Genomic DNA, 16,868 nt, shown 5'->3' with positions numbered 1-16,868 from the left:
ACAGAAGTTATGTTGTGTTTCTTCTATTTTTATCAAACTTGAGGTTTGAAATACTCATACAGATAAAAGAACTAAATATAATTCAGGAGAAATTTCTTCATTTGCCATTAGTTCATATGCACAGAAGCAGCATCAGTCTTCCAGCAGTGAATAGCTACTTACTCTTGTCTAGCACTTTTCTCTTGGATTAAGCCCATACCAGAACATTATTGCTTTCCTGTGCCCATTAGGATACGAATGCTTTACTTTTTTATGTCTGTTGACAGTATTGACTGAGGAAATTTTTTTCAGAGGGACAATAATCAGATTCCTGAAGCTGCATGGATTCTGGACACCAATCTAAAGTGATGAATTGCTTCCTCTACCCTCCCCCCAATACACTTCTGAGTATAACCTTCTCTGAGTGAGGGAGTGTGTGTGTGTGTGTGTGTATGTGTGTGTGTGTGTGTGTATGTATATGAAATCAGGAAATAAATGATGAACATTATCCAGTGAAAAATCTGACACAGACCAGAAAAAAACTGATCAGTGTCAGAACTTAGATAAGAGATATTTATGTGACCCACCATTGGAATGTCAGTATTCCATCTTGACACTGTGCAAGAACCTCAAAGAATATCTGTGGACAGAGGAGATTAAGAAAAAAGTAGAAGAGAGAAAAATGAGAGAACTATCAAACCCAAGAATCACTCAATTGCTTACCCCTCTACTAAGCATTGTGAAAGACTGTAAGAAGCCTGGGACCTAAGAGGATGTACAGAGCAGAGATGCTTATGTTATCAGAGAATAGATTGGAGGAAAAGAGAGGAAACATGGGATAGAGACATCTGATCTGATTTTGCCTCTGACCTAATTTTGGCTTCAGTCACCTTTCTCTTAGATACTGATTTTTGCATTCAGTGGACTGTTCTGATCATAATAAAATTAGTAATGCCAACAAATTTAATTCTACTTATCAGTATTCCTGGACCCATCAAGCAGTCAAGCTTCGGTAGTCAGTGATACACTTCTGTGGCCCTCCCACAGCTCCCTCACTCCAAGGTAAGAAAGACTGGAGGAGACCAATGGTTCTCAACACACTTGTATATGAGAATTTCTCTAGATATTGTCATAATCATAGTAGACATCTTTGAGGATGGGGGTCTGGTAATCTGAATTCAGAAAACTGCCCCAGTTAATTTTCCTGCAGTCATCCAGATGCTAATTTGTGACCAGATTTTTAGAAACCACTGGACAAGATGAAATTAAGGTCAAGAGTCTATGATATTGTATCTGCAGAGCTTTTGGTAGAGTAAGTTAATTTTTGTAGAATTAATTTAGGCACTTTCATAAATATGCCATTTGAAAGAGGCTCCAAAGCAGAGAACACAAATATAAATACCTATAGAATGAAATGGGCAGGTGGAAAGTACAAAAAAACTGGAGAAACCTCTCTAAAAGTCATAATCTATTACTGCAATCTGGGAATGAGGGTGCAGTATGATCTTTCAAATACATCCAGAAATCTAGATATTTCAAAGTGAAATTTCTTTTTTTTTTTTTTTTTAAAGATTTGTATTTATTTGTCAGAGAAAGAGAGCACAGTGAGAGAGAGCGCACAGCAAGGGGAGCAGCCAGCAGAGGGAGAAGCAGTCTCCCTGCCAAGCAGGGAGCCTGATGTGGGACTCAATCTCAGGACCCTGGTATCATGACCTGAGCCAAAGGCAGACGTTTAACTGACTAAGCCACCCAGGTGCCCCAAAATTTGTTGATTTTAAAATGGTAACAACTCATTTTTTAAAGCTTAAACACCATCCTTGGGCCCAAGTGTAAGTTTCTGTGGGCTTGAACAGGACTGTCCTATACGCTACCCTGGAGTATCTGTAGATGCCATATTGCTTTTGTAAAATTCCATTCTGTCACAAACATTCTGAAGTATTCTAAGTATCAAAAGACTTTAAAGCACAGCAAGGAAATTGTCCCAGACTGAATAATGACTAATCTTTGGCAAATATAATTTTTTCACCTTGGTATACATTAGTATGTTATGACCTTATCCTAAAGACAGCCTGACAGGGGGTCTCAGCAACACCCCTTTCCCCAAACATAAACCCAAACACGCACACATATTTCTCTTTTAAGTGTCTATTTGCATGAGTTTATATCCATAGGTGATTGCTTCTGGCTGGAGAAGGGCACATTATACAGGGATACTGGGTGTAATAAGGTAATGGAACATTGGCTATCACTCTCAGGGTCTCTTGCACCTCTGTGTTTCAGCTCTTGTGGAGAATGATGTTAAAACCACAGGATAAAACAATTCTTTCCTTGAGAAAGCTTGTGAAACTCTGAACCCAAAGAGTGTCCAAGTGAGAAAGTCAACACAGAACCAGGGAGAAGGGCATTCTCTGTATTTCTCTTCGGATTACCGTATGGCTCTAGTACCTGGAAAACTCAGAGGAAGCAGAGCTTCATTTGGCACCTCTAAGATGTTGTAGCCCTTAGTGGGTTGGGGTCAGGCACTGAGCACCTTATGGAGGGCAGCAGCGCACTGACAAATGTCCCACATTGAGTTACTTGGCAGCAGCCACCATCTATAAGGAGACCAGAGTTGATATAAGCCAACTCATTTCTGTACGCCAATGAAACCAGTCAGGGAACAACCAGAAAATTGATCCCTGCCCACCATACACCCACCACTGTGGCCATCTGTGACACTACTGAATGCATTATTCACCCTAAAGACATCTATTAAGGCTGAACTTAGCCAATATACCCATTCAGAGTTGATAGGTTCTTTTGGGCAAATATTGGTTGCCTCCAATGTTTAGAGATGGTTGAAGACAATGAATATTTCCTCTATAACGTCATTATTAGATATCATTTTTTTAAAAAGCAAACACCATACCTAATTTTGCCACAAGTTCCAATATTTATTAGCAAACAGCATCAAAACATGCAAATAATCAATCTTGCAAATTTAGGGAAGTCCTCACTCCCCTCCTTTCTACTCTGCTTCTGTAAGGCACTCCACAAGCCACATGCATGAAAGGTTCATCTTGCCACAGCAAATATTTAGATGGTAGAACCAGCTATGTGTCTGGTTTGATTGGAGCAAAGAATTGTCTATAAAGTGAGGAACTCAGAAATAAGTGGAGTTCTAGACCTAAGGAACTGCTAAAAAAATATTAGCCTACTGGGATTGTCAGACTATTACTCATGCAATGGTAGATTTTTCTAGACAAATCTTGCTGTTTGACATGTATGGACACGATTCATTTCTCCAGTGACATAATTTAATATTATTTAGGTTAATTAATAAACCCTCTGGTGCCAAATCAGACTATGATATGGGAAACAGCTTCTGGAGTCCCCTCTGAAGAGAGTGTGAACTTGTAGAATAAGGTTTCACATTCTAACCAATCACCTGTGAAATATTCTGAAGTGTAAATTACTGAGAAGCACACTTCACATGTTATGTAACCACCCCTGAAGTATAGATTAATGTTAATTTAGACATGCATATACCCCTCACACTTCAAACTGAAGTATTTCCAATAAAATTTTAGAAAATAAAGTAATATTCCACAGAACATAGTTTTTACCCAAGGAACTCACTTTTTAGTGAACTCACTTTACAGTGAAAGGATCCAAGGCCATGGGATTTACTGATCTTACTATCCAATCCATCATCTAGTAGCAGCTAGCTCTGTAAAACCGTAGAATGGCTCAGGAAGATGCAATGTTTTCCAGTGCTATAAAAAACAGACATAATGTTATCTAGGAGAAAGCACCAAACAAGATAGGGGTGTTGTACATAGATTTGGCACTCACCCTACACCAGCAACCAACAATGCAGCTCTTTTCTCCTGAAGGCACAGGTGCAGGATTCAAGAGGTCAAAGTGAAAAGATCCTCTCTTAATTTTGCACAAATAATGACCCTCTCACAAAATTTCACCTCATGTAGCAGCAAACCTATCCCCCTTGATAATCAACATCAATTTTCTTGACCAATGTTCCAATATCACAAACCTCCTTTCTTTCTGTTCAAGCAGTTGCTAGAGAAGCCCAAAATAGCCAGGTGCGTGTTATAGCTTCAGATTTAATAGACCTACCATTTAGCCTTTTAGTGGAAGCACTATTCTCCTAAAATACTAAAATCTTGAAACCGTAGGAGCCCGGGTTATCTTGGCACTGGACAACAAAAAGAGTGATATATAGCAGTGACAACACTTCTTTTCCTGACCATTATTTGAATCTCCTTTCAATATTTGGGAATTTCCTCAAATTATGAGCTAAAAAAGAGGCAGAGCCTACCTCGCATTATAGAGGCTCAAGTATTCCCTTTCCAAGACCCCTTTGCAATTAGCACATTGGGCATGTGATCAAATAGCTAAGAACAAGCATTCATTCCGGAACTTGACTAATGAACTGGGAAAGCAAAAAAGCAAGATAGGAGGAAATTTCTCTCAAAGCAGATGTGTGCTACCAGTTTCCAAAGAGCACCAGCATCTGAAATGCCAGCAATAGCATTCAGTCGAAGGCCATGATCACTATGGTGCCTAGAGTTCACATTCATTTCCTATTGCTGTGTAATGAATTACCATCATCTTTGCACTTTAAAACAACACAAATTCATTCTTATACAATTTTGTAGGTCAGAAGTGTGTATGGGCTTGACTGATCGCTCCACTCTGAGTCTTGTAAAAAAAAAAAAAAAAAGCCACTCTGGGCTCTTATCTGGAGGTTCTGGGTAAGAATTCATGTAGGAGAATGGCTCTTCCACAGCACCCTGTTGACCTTGCATGTATCAAAGTAAGTCACACTGGCAAAAGCTTGGACTCTGGCTTATCTGAGCGTTGGTAGAATGCCTGTGATCCTCCCAGAATAGAAGACGGTGGGAAGATGACAGGGAGCTTCTATGAGGCCATTTCCCACTGGACCTATCTCCCCTACGAGATTTTCAAAACACTGTTGCTCAGCACCTCCCCAGTTATGATGAGGTATAGGACTTTGTTGCCTGCCACTTTCCTCCATAAAAATAGAGTTGTAGGATATAAAACTGCTTAGCTGTAGCCTAGAATTTGCTCCTCAGAAATGAAGTATTCCACAATTCACATTATAGTCATCTGGCCCCTTTTGCTTAGACATTGTCTTTTCTGGTGTGTGGGACAAACACCATGGGAAAACAGATTCTTTGGCTAATCTTTTTGCTGTTTATGCAAATAATAAACTGTATCCAAAAGTGGCTCACTGTGTCTTTACCAGTAAGAACAGTTTGGTCTTAATCTTGGCCTTGCCTTGTCTTGGGTGTGCTTAAAGATCCACTTCCAAGCTCATTCAGGCTGTTCCTTGTAGTACTAGGCTGAGCTCCCCATGTTTTGGCTAGCTGTCATCTGGCAATCTCTCTCAGCTCCTTAAGGCCACTTGTACCCATCATCACGTTGCTGCCTCCAACTTCAAACCAGCAATGGTGCAGAGTCCTACTCGTGCTTCAGATCTCTCTGGCTTCTCCCCTGCCACTCTCTTCTGCTTCCAGTCAGAAAAAAAGTTCCTTATTTCACTCATGTGATGAAATTGGGCCCACCTGGATAAAATAGTATATAGTCTTCCTAACTTTGGGTCAATTGCCTTAAATACATCTACAAAGCACCTCTTGCCACATAAAGTAACATAGTCACAGGCTCTGGGGATTAAGATGTGGACATTCTAAGGGCTCCATTCTGCCTACCACAATTGGCGATAATGTTGGTATCCCAACAGCTGAAATGTGTGGCACTGTTCTCTTACTTTGGCTACCTGGTCCACAAGCTTAGTTATCCAGCACTCTCAGCCACTCAAGCTACTGTGAGTTGCTCGTGTGTAAAGATACACATGATTTTCAGCACTGTTGACAGTATTGCATGAAATTTCTTGGGGCTTAAAATTCTTTTCCAAGTAATTACAGCTCATAGACTGGCTCACAAGTACTTTCTTCGTAAGTCTTTAGCAGAAACGATAGCTTCTACCTCCTGTTCTTTGTTGAGACAGTTCCAGCTAAGACTTGTAGTATCAGTGTCTATAACTCTACCTTATGAAGTATTTCCTACATTCCTGATTTCCCATTATAATAGAAAACAATTGAGAAAATAAATACCCAAAGAAAACACTTTGCTTCTCATTCCCAATTAGATACTTCCAGCCTGCTAGCCCTTCCCTAGTCAAGACTGTAAAATAAATATCTGGAGCTGCACAGGAGAACAGGCACTCCATGTCATTTAGTTAATTTCTTTGGAGTATGCTGAAACTAGTTGTTCCTCTTTCTCCAGGAGAGCCTCAGAGGTAATCTTGCGATGCCTGTTCTTCCCTTAAAGAACCCTGCTTACTTAAAGACCATCTGCACTCTCGTCTCCCGACTGCTACCTCCACTCTCATCCTCTTCCTACTTGAGACACCTCTTCCATTCCCCATACCTTCCTTCCCTTGCAAAGCCTCTGATCTGCATCTTCAGTCCCCTTATCTGGAAACAGTAAATCCTCTAACTCTGCATGACTTTGCCTTCATTGAAAACTGTCTCTCTGCAAGGCCTCTTACTTCCCTCTCTCATTCCCCCACCCTTCAGGACCATGAGGCAGTATGAGTGTTCTCATTCCCTAGGGCCTCTGCCCCATCATCCCTCCTCCCTCCTGCAATACCCCCACTCCTTGCATGCTCAGGCCATCAGGATATCCCAGAGATGCCACACTCCACATTGCTGTCATCTACTTTTTCTCATTCCTTTACTGAAGAGGTGACTCTGGCAACCTCTGCTCACATTACGCCTTCTTAGTAGAGCTTTCTATGACTACCCCATCAGAAGTCATTCTACCTCCTCCGCCTTTCTTCTCTAACTCATCATCATGCTCATTTCCTTCATAGAACTTGTATTGTGAGATGTTTTATTAATCTATTCTTTCACTCATTTAGTGCATGTTTCTCCTGCTAAAATAAGGGAGAGTCCTTGTATATTTCAGAGTTATATCCTCAGTACCTAGGATAGTATCTAACAGTCTAAGGAAAACTGTCTGTGTGAAATTGGGTTAAATAGCTATACACGTGTAGTACCTCATAGTTATATAAAGTTCTACCTTGATATTTTACCTAAATAGCCAATTTTTCAGATACTATTCATGGAATAAGAGGCTTCCTGTTCACTAACATGCAATGTTTTCTCTATTATGCATTACGTGTTTACATAAGGTCTATTTCATGATTTTCCACTCTGTCACTTGGATGTATACGCCTGTTTTGCCAAAGCCAATCTATTTTTAATCACTGTGACTTGATAAACTTTGTGGTAACTGATAGGGCAAATTATTACTTTTCCCCTTTTACGCTCATCATAAGAAGTCTTTTCCAGATAAACATTAGAGTTCAGACTATAGGGGTATTTTTGAAGTAGAATAAAAGTGGAACAAATCCTAAAGGAAAAAAAATCCTAAATTTGATTACATAAAGCCATGAACTTCTGTACATGGGAAAACATCAGAAACAAACCTGGGAGAACTACTGGCACAATACGTAGCAGTATTTGCTATGATCCTCAAGACCGCAGGTCATAGCACCCACTCCCTGAAGCCCCCAGCCCTTACCAGCTGGAGAGTTGCCCAGTTGTCATGGAATGCTCAAGAGAGGGAACAGATGTTCAAATCAGCCTCTTACTTGGAAGGATATAAGAGTCAGTCTGAAAAAGAGAACAGGAAACTTAAACACGTTCAAATATGTTCGCAGAGCTGACTGGTATACTGGACGGAAAGGAGAACATGAAGGGGTATGTCAGAAAGAAAGTGCCAGAGCCTAAAAATCGCTAGGAAGACTGGTTCCAAGAAAAGTGTGAAGCTGGCCTGCCCACTGCCTGCCATAGAAACACCTCCACCCTTGGATCACCTATGCCGTCTGAGGAGGAGAGGCCAGGCCTGTGATATACCTGAGAAACGCAATTATCCTAGTGTGGAAAACCCTTTCCAATGAGCTGGTTAAAAAATGTAGAGAAACCTACCTGCTGGTCAAGCAGAGAGAAGAGTCCCCATGTTGGTTAGGGAATGTGGGAAACAGCACTGGGTTGTTTGTCAAGGACTCTGAGATAGACGGAGCAGCCATCATGCGAAGGTACAAATATCTGATCTTTATGTGAGTTGCTCCCCTTCCCTACCCAAGTTTCTAAAGAACAATGTGGTGAGAGAAACCCCAGAAGTGCTTCATCAAGAAGGGTAAAGCTCTGAACATTAAAATTTGTGAAAGGCAGAAATTTATAATTGCTGGTATGTGGGGCCACAACATCTATGGGTTAGAGGAAAGAGCCAAAGGGTTAATATTGTCCTTAATATAAAAGATACTCAACACTAAAGCAAAGAAAGGACTGCCTTTCCAATAGAAAAAAATATGTCAATGGATGGCAACAGGTAATTTCCTAGTGAATGAAGGAAACTAGAATATGTCACCCCAATACATGCCTCTTTGACATAAAAATTATTTTGAGTTGAAGACAATTAAGAAACAGTAAATGCAGAAAAATCTCCCCCTGTTCTGCTTAAAGGCAGGATAAATTCTTCTTTTATTGGAGATAAACTCTTATCAGTGCAGAGAGGGAACCAGAAGAAACTGCAAACAAACCTTGGTTATACTAACCCTTATCTTCCAGATACTCCTTCACCATTTACTCCCCCTAGCACAAAACCTTTTCCCTTGTCAATTCCTCACAAATTTATTGTTTATAAAAGCTTCCTGTTCTGGTCACTTCTTTGGATCTTAACTTGTGCGTGTATGAAGGCTTGTATGTGCATAAAAATTCAGTAAAATTTGTATTGCTTTTCTCCTGTTTATCTCTCTCTGCCAGTTTCATTTTCATACCCATCTAGGGACACAAAGAGGGTAGAGAAAAACTTTTTCCTGCCCTACACAAAGCATTAAGACTTACAAATGCACATGTACAAATATTCAAATTAAAAATGAAAGAAGAAATAAAAATTAAAACGATAAAATACATTAAATTATCAAGTGACCAATATTTGAAACATGTTAAACATAGCACTGTAGGTAGAAGAGAGAAGACCCAGGAACTCTAGTAGGAATGAAACAACACAAGCTGTCCAAGAAGAGATTTGACAATAAATATCCAGCACGTAAAAATGTTCATGTTCTTTTACACAGTAATTTCACTTTTAGGACTCAATCTAAGGAAATCACTAGAGAGAGGGAAGAAATATTTACAAAGATACTTATTGCAGCACTTTTATAATAAAAGCATTAAAAACCTAAATAGGAAATGGTTAACTAGTTAAGATAATACATATTACACAATCACTGAAACAATGTTTTAAGGTAATTCTAGTTACGTGGAAAATATTTAATATCTCATGTACAATAGGAGAAAAAAGGATGCAAAACTGTACAGTATGATTACCTACAAGCCATAAAATCACTGAACTGTAACTCAGACATCACCCAGGCCCCTGCAATCATTTTACGGATGAAAAAATTAGGTTCAAAAAAGAAATGAAGGATGGTAGAGGATAAATGACTTTCCCCCAAAGTCACAGGGGTAGTTCGGAGCGGAGCAGAACTGGAATTCTAGGCCCTCCACTCCTCATTCGTAGTTCATGGAATTTGCTCACATGAAGTTCCTGACTCGTGGCACATGATTTTGGGGGTTTCCAACCTCTCACCTGCATCACCACATCTCTCTCTCTCTCTCTCTGGCATTTTGCTTATCAGCCAGTTATGACTTGAAGTCAAACTGCCCTGATCTCCAAATCCGTATCACCCCGGAAAAAGTGAATCCTTTTTTTAATTACTTTGCATCATCTCTTCTCTACATTATTCCATTTTTCTTATCTGTGCCATATTATTAACACTTTGGGAAATTTGCGTTCCTGGAGGAAAAGGCCCTAAGTCTTCTCAAATTCACAAGTTTGAAAATACCGCTATTACATATCATTCCCTCCATAAAATGCCATAAAGTATAACTTAAAATTTTAAGTGACCCCCTTAGACAATTAATGATTGCATAAATTTAGTACTGAAGTCTTTTATATAGCTATTAAAATAAGTTCTGGTGGAAGCAATTGCTGAAGTAGTTTCACAGATTGCTTACTCTTGTTTCTCTGTAGAGTACATCATATTCTGAGTTGAACTCACCATTAGACTCCTTAATATTGCTTCCTCTCTGAGAAACATAACCTTTGGAGCCTCTTCACTTCCAACTCAAAGTTAGTTGTTGACTATCTTTCAAGGTCATTTTTCAAAATATATAAATGTGTGGTTTTAGTTTTGTTTTGTTTTATAAATTCAATCACAAGCAATAGTGAATAGACAGTGCTAAGTGGAGAACAGGGTTGAGTCAAGGTTCAGACACCGGGAAGCCAACTAAGTTCACCCACTAAGAGACTTGCTATCTTAAGCCAATCCTAGAACATTAAGTTCAAATTCATGAGCTCTGTTAAGTTACTAATTACTACTACATGTTCCTAAATAATTGAAATTTAAAATGTTATCCTTGAATGCCAAGAATCTATTCTATTGTTTCATTTTCTTACAGCTTTTGATTCCCAGTAAGACACTTTATAGTCTACTTTTATTATCCTATGCTTAGCTTATTCCCCTTCCAATTAGTGTAGGTGGATATTTTGCTGTTTCTAACCCCATCCCTAACATAAACAGTTGCTCTGACTCACCCCTTTGGCTGTGTGACATGAGCTCTGCAAATAAAGCTGGCTCAGATTGTTAATGGGACAAGAAAGAAAGACTAAAACCCATGTTCTTGGGACACCCCTAGGTAAACACAAGCAAACCTTCCATTTCTTACATTATCACAAAGTAAATGCTTTGCTCTATTATAAGAGATTAAAATACACCATGATCTAGCAGGTCTTTTCACCAATGAAAACAGAATGAGAAGTATGCTATTTGACACCATGAATGCAAGGGAGAAATTGCATTGCTAATGTATAGTGGAGGCATCAAATTCCACGGTCTCTTGAATGAAATGAAGTACAGAAGAACACGCTAACAGTCATGTTTTTCCTGTCTTTCCCAGCAAATACCAGTTCACCTCAGAACTATTAGACAGGTATGTCAAAACATAGTCCGGCTTTGTCATGCTGAAGACTGTAAAAAGATCTAACTTGTGGTCCAATGAACCAGAAACCCAGACTCCTAACTGGTGACATACAGGTGGGATCTATCCATTGCTACTTACGTATTCGGAGTTTTGAACAAGTTAATTACTTTGATTTGGGCTTACTCTTGAATATTTTTCTAGTACAAATTTGCTTAGGTTAAAGGAATATTTTAAAGGCTTTTTTCAATGATTATCATAAAACTCAGCAACTGTTAACTCTTTCAGTCTAGTAAATAAAGTTCAATTAGATTTACATGATAAATACTAGTGTGCTTTACCACCGTTGCCATGTGCAGTTATAACCATGTCCTCACAATTTTACCTCCTAAATACACATCCATCCACTTTTCTCTGTTTCTACCTGCATTATTCATTACCACACTGCCATAGTCTCTGATTTGGACTTTGATCATCATTCTCTATTCCAGGCCCCACCTATCTATTCACAGTTTCTGTTTTTTGTATGTTTGCCTTCTCTGAACAACTATGTACTCCACTAAACTCATCTTTTAAAATATGAACAGATTTTGCCAGATGCTATGGAGGAAGGAAAAGATCTACGAACTTCAGCTGACTGATTTTTTTTTTACTTATCAAAGTAAAATCAATATACAAGAGATTAATCTTTACTGCCAACCTTACCTTAACCAAAGAACTTATGTCTTAAAAAGATATGTATATATGGAAGGGTTAATCTAATTCCAGCTACAGACACCAAGCACTGGATGACAAATGATGTATTATAGGTTAGATGATCTTGCTGATGCATCTTGGAGCTATGGGGCTATTTCCCTGTTCTGCTCACATTCCCCGGAGTTGAGACCTTCCAAATGACCTGGGCCTACCTCCCACACTCCACTCTTTCCCATCTCCTAGGGGACGGCAGCATCTTCGAAACACCACAACCTCCTGATCTGACTTCTTAGGACAGCTCCTCTCTGCAGGCTGCAAAATGCTGCTAATTAGCTATAGTGACTGGCTTTATCCCATGTGCTCTGCCTTCCCTTCTCTCCATCTCCAGCTCTGTTCTTTCCTCCTTAGTCTGAAGATCCTCCCTTACATCACAATGCGATTTCCAAATTAGAGTGGTGGAGGCAATGGGGATAGTTATATAAGGCCATTAAAGATGCTTCATTAGCATCGAGTGCCCCTTTGTAATGAACTTTATGGCCCTGAAGGAGGAAGGAGGTTTAACCTCTCTGCAGGGAAGAGCCTCAGAGACTGCAGATTTCACTGCCTGAGATACAGGTGGCAGCTTGCAACAAGCCAGTCTGTAGAGCAGCGTCGCTTAACGGTGAGGTAGAGGAAGAAAACACTTTCTTCCACACTCATGGGGTCTCTGGCTGGGCCTGATAATTAAACTGGCAAAAACAGATGAACAAGAGAAAAGCATAAACAATAAAAATTGAATTTTTACATGTACAGGGGAGCCTTCACAAGAGAATGAAGATGCAAAGAAGTGACTAGAGCAGGAATCTTTTCTACCTTTTGGACAACAAAATATACATCTGCAGAGAATCGACAAGATAAAGGAGTTTGGGCTAGGGGTAATAAATAGTGAAATAAATCGTGAATTCCCTGTCTCTGGTGATAAGAATGTCTGCTTTCGTCCAGGTACGGGAAGATACCTTTCACATGGGAGTTTTATGATCTGTTTCTGAGAACAAGGGCAAGGGGCGAGGGAGATCAGAGTTGACCTTCTTGCTTCTGCCACTTCTAAACAATTCCTTGAGATATTTAGTATTTTGAGGCAGCATGTCCTGAACCCCATCAGTGAGAAACCTGATTCTGGAGTCTACTAGGCTGCAGCCTGGGCTTTGAATCCAAATCACTACTTGTTAGCTCAGAAGACATGGACAAATTGGCAAATTTCTCTGGACCTCAAATTTTTAATCTCTATAGTTGTGATGATTTAGTGAGACAGTCTTCACAAAGTGTTTAACAGGTAGCCCTATGCTCAGTAAATGACAGCTTTTATCACTGAGTGTTCAAAGAGCTATCCCACAGAGGGCTTAATATTTTAATTTACAAACTGCTTTCCCCATAGAAATCTTGACCCTCATGCAATCTATGAGGGAGACAGGGTACATATTTTATCTCCCAGGAGGTTGGTGGATTTTTTTTTTTTTTTTTGGTTTGTTTTTGGTTTTTTCCCCCCAGATCTGGTAAGTAGCAAAATCGAGACTCAAAGCCATCCCTTGAGGTCCAGGGCACGTGCCCCTGGCCACAAAGGACCTCTTGACTCTCGAGAGGAGGAGCCACCATCTGCAGAGGCCATGATTCCCCTGTGAATAATGTTTCTAAGCAATGCGTGGTGTTTTTAGTTGTTTTAATTCCATCTACTTGATTCAGCCAGGCACTATTATAGCTAAGAAGTCCAGCTATTGTGTGCTGTCAACTTGTTTAATGATTATTCTAGGAACAGGTGATTTCTATTAGAGCACAAGTGACAGATTGCCCATTAGGCAGAAATGCGTGTTATTCAAACTAGGAACTCTCAGCAAACAGGGAAGCAGAGCTGGCTCATCCCCAACTCCACCCCCAATAGAAAGGTTAGTGACGTGATTATCTGGGTGTTGTTCGGCCAGACTGAGGTACTGGGCTCTGCACACCTTCACTACCCCTGTGGCCTCACTCCAGAAGGGAGAAGCATATGAGACAGTAGGGTAAGGGAGACTGACAACAAGTGTATGACAGGGTTAGAAAGAAGAGTCTAGAAATCAAAAAGGCTCCCTGGAGCTTTTTTCCCAACTGCAGAAGGGATTGGAAGAACTCAGACAGCCAAAGAAGAAAATATGCTGGACCATCTTTTCTACAGCATCACTGCCTTCCTGGAGGAAACTAGTTAAATTTCTCCTACCTTTCTGTGCTTTGTTTTGCATCATCACATTAAGTGGGAAACATTTTTAAGATTCTCTTGTCAATTTCTTGATCTCTGTGGTGAACCTTGACTGCCTATGATTGAGATCACTCTTGTAAGGTGGTCTTTGCAACAAGAAAAACCCATGCTAAAGAAGATATTTTGAGTGGAGATGCAATAAAATGGATTCTTTTTGTTCTTTCATCAAGCCAACTAACCCAAAGATGATGTTTCAGGGCAAGGATTAACTTTTGCAAATACAAGTTACAGTTTTCTGATATATGAAAATCCAGAGAGGAATTTTCAGTATCCTGAAGAACCTTTCCCAAATTAAAGAGATTCGTGTGCCTAGACTTGTACATCTCTCCTTTCAACTTCATTGAGATGAGCCAAAGTATTTATAAACAAAGGAGAGCCAAAGTTCTCCTTGATCTTGTGGTCATCCAAGACTCCATCCTTCCTCTTACTATGAGCAGGAACTGCCAAAGTGTAATTTTTGAAGGGTTTATTTGGATTATCCCAAGGCAAAGAAGCCTAACTTTTCCTTAAACAAACAAACAAACAAACAAAAACCAAGACAAACAAATAAAAACCCTTCAGGGCAAAAGTTAGTCAATGTTGCTCCCTAGTGGCCAAATTTCCAAAGAGCAACCTTTGGTGAATAACTGCAATGACACTTGAATGGAAGGACTGGCCCTTAGCCCTACTGATTATAGACAAGTGTAAATGAGGAGAGGGATGCTCTTACTTGATCAGTGATGGCCATCCCATGGAGTTTGACTTTCTCAACTAGCAAGTAAATTCTTGCAGCCAAATTGCTACACTTTCTCCTTTCACTATCTCTCCTGGCCAGAAAGGATCTGATCCTTATCTCTTTTATAGCACTTTTATTTTTCACAGCATCGGTTCAATGCTTGTTAGAAATGAGATTAAAAGAATATTCAGGACGCCCAAAGATTTTACCAAACAAGCTTACCATTACACCTTGCTACTCAACATCGTTGGCTTATCTTCTTTTTTTCTCCAAAACGTTATGCATTGGGGTGGGTTGAGTTAGCTCCGTTTTCACAAACCAAAGAATAAATTCCTCTGCCGGGGTCTTGGATTCCTCGTTTTTAAAAGAAATGAGTAGGACTCAGGGATAAACAGACTTAATGCTCAGTAATTCTTGTGCCTTGGTGCTTATCTACATAGTGTTTGCATATTATATTCCAAAAGACCCTTACTTCAAGGACATCTTGAAAAAAGAAAAATAAATGTATTAATGCCAACAGTTGCTTTCACACTCTGTATCAAGGGCATTGCTTACAGAGGCAGTTTTCGGCTAAATGCAATTAAAATCACAATACTGATGAAGAAAGTCAGAAACGCCAATAAAGAGGGCAAATTCACCCTTTGCTGGGAGAAATAATAGAGCTAGTGAATATGCAAAGCTGTATCGTAGAAGATAGATTAAAATAACTTTGTGTCTTACAAAGTTATTTTGTGTCTATAGGGTTTTAGTTCCTATGCTGAGAATAATCAGAAAACTGCTGGGCTATCCTCAGACCAAAGATGGAGCAGGAGGCCAGTCCATCCTTTCGTCTCCTGCCAAAGCTCAAAACGACACAGTGGGGGTTTGGAGAGGAGTCTGGGTGAATGTGCCAATTCAATGGAAGCTGATAAGAAAGAGATGGCTTTCATCTCCTATGCCATTGGTGACAACTCCATTTTTCAACCTAATCCTCAAGTTGGATACAGCTGCCCAGAGACTCAATTGAACACACAGTTCATTGAAATTGTGACTGTGGATACACACTCACAAAGCATCCAGCTGCTGGGACAATGCTTGGTGACTCGCCTTACTCTTTTCAATAGTAGACCAATAATTCCAAACAGGAGCAGTAGAGAAGATGGGCAAAGGGATGACATAATGGTAAGTGCCTTGAGACCCTGGCTGGAGTCGCTAGTTGGAGCTGCCAACAGCGAGCCTCAGCTTGTGTTGCTCTAACACCACTTCTGCTGGTGGGCATTAAGCATTCTGATGAAATCACCAGCTTGATGTTCAGTTGGCCTGATTGCTGGGGAGACTGATTGCATTATTCATTCTCATGAAACGGTTTTTTAGGACTCTCAAGGAGCCACAGAGATTATACTAAAAAGAAAGAAAGAAAGAAAGAAAGAAAGGGAAAGAAAGAAAGAAAGAAAGAAAGAAAGAAAGAAAGAAAGGGAAAGAAAGAAAGAAAGAAAGAAAGAAAGAAAGAAAGAAAGAAGAAAAAAAACACCACTATAATTCCAGAATTATCAACAGTTTAATCCATCCTTCTATTCTTTCAAAAGGGGCAGAGTCAGAGAGGATAAACAGAGCCTCAACAGAAAATGGATTTTGGTGAGATTGTTTACAAGTCCTGTATTTTATATGATTGGGTGTCCCACTCTTCATTCTTAACTTTGTTTTTCTTTTCTCCTTTTAACTTCTCTTCCAGAAGGGTCCTCCATCTTCTAAAAAACAAACCACCAACCAAAAAAACCCAAACAAAACCCCGCAGCTTGCTAATTCCTTGTGAAATACTCCCATCTACTGGCCAAATGGAGAAGGCTTATGTCTTAACTTTTTGTTAATACTTGGACGATTTAAGGCCACCAACCAAACAGTGCAATAATTAGGAACTACAAATGAGAAAATTAAAAAGATTGAGGAAATTCTTCATTTTGCACTTAGCAATCCACCCACGTTTGATATACATGTGGACTTGAGTATGCAGTTTGCAAATACCCAAAATGAAGCATAACTCTGCAGTACCACAGAAGCAAATTAGTGGAGAAGGAATGGAAGATTGGACAGAAAACCGAAGAGACGGTGTCTCTGGCAAACCAGTTAGCATATTTCTAATCGATCACATAGGGAAAGA

The sequence above is a fragment of the Ursus maritimus genome, unplaced genomic scaffold (assembly GCF_017311325.1).
Source record: "Ursus maritimus isolate PB19 unplaced genomic scaffold, ASM1731132v1 scaffold_28, whole genome shotgun sequence".
Lineage (NCBI taxonomy): Eukaryota > Metazoa > Chordata > Mammalia > Carnivora > Ursidae > Ursus > Ursus maritimus.
This window is presented reverse-complemented; position numbering follows the sequence as displayed.